At 42.8% G+C, this 713-nt stretch overlaps 1 protein-coding gene across 1 annotated transcript in view; it reads right to left on the reverse strand.

The window, feature by feature from the left end:
• LOC107566167 (reversion-inducing cysteine-rich protein with Kazal motifs-like) overlaps positions 1-713 on the reverse strand; it is a 33,143-nt gene that overhangs the window by 20,410 nt on the left and 12,020 nt on the right. The window lies entirely within an intron of this gene.

Raw genomic sequence — 713 nt, forward strand, 5'->3', positions numbered from 1 at the left:
AGCTCCGTCGGCCTGAGAACACAAAAACAGCGAGGCGAGACCATGATTTACAACAGAGCAACAGCACAGACTAAACCTGCGAGATAGCAGATGATGCTAGAGACACTGCAGGCATTAAAACCAGCTCTGTTTCTAATTTAAAGAAGACTCGAGTTGCTTTGTGGAATTGCCTTCTTATTGCATCCCAGAAGGCCATTGTTCACTAGCAGCCGCGTCCCGACAAAGCTTTGGGAAGAGGGACTTCCTCAGGAAACCTGAAGCGAGAGCAGCGTTTAATCTTTCTAACGATCGGCTGTTTTATAGAGCTCAGCGAGGGACGTGGAGCTGAGGTTCTGCGTGTGGTTAGAAGCTGATTCCTGGTCTTTGCAGCTTTATTGTTTGGGTGTGGTGCTGATGGGCTTGACCAAAACCAAAAACACTCTTTACTGACGTTATATGAACCTTCCATTCTTCAAAGAACGCTCCACTAAAATATCGGGCAGCACAACTGTTTTCAACATTGATAACCATCAGAAATGTTAATATAATATAAAGTCCCAGCTAACAGGGAACTTTTAGTAATGTTCATTTACAGGTTTTTCAGCTGCTCACACACATTTTCAAAACTTTGCCTTTTTTTTTCAAAACTTTACACATCCAAGAATTGCTCACAAAATGCAAAAAGCCTCTCATCTCTTGCAGAATGAAGCGCTGCACTCAAAATATCACAAACA

This window comes from Sinocyclocheilus grahami, unplaced genomic scaffold (genome assembly GCF_001515645.1).
Source record: "Sinocyclocheilus grahami isolate Dianchi unplaced genomic scaffold, SAMN03320097.WGS_v1.1 scaffold1053.1, whole genome shotgun sequence".
Lineage (NCBI taxonomy): Eukaryota > Metazoa > Chordata > Actinopteri > Cypriniformes > Cyprinidae > Sinocyclocheilus > Sinocyclocheilus grahami.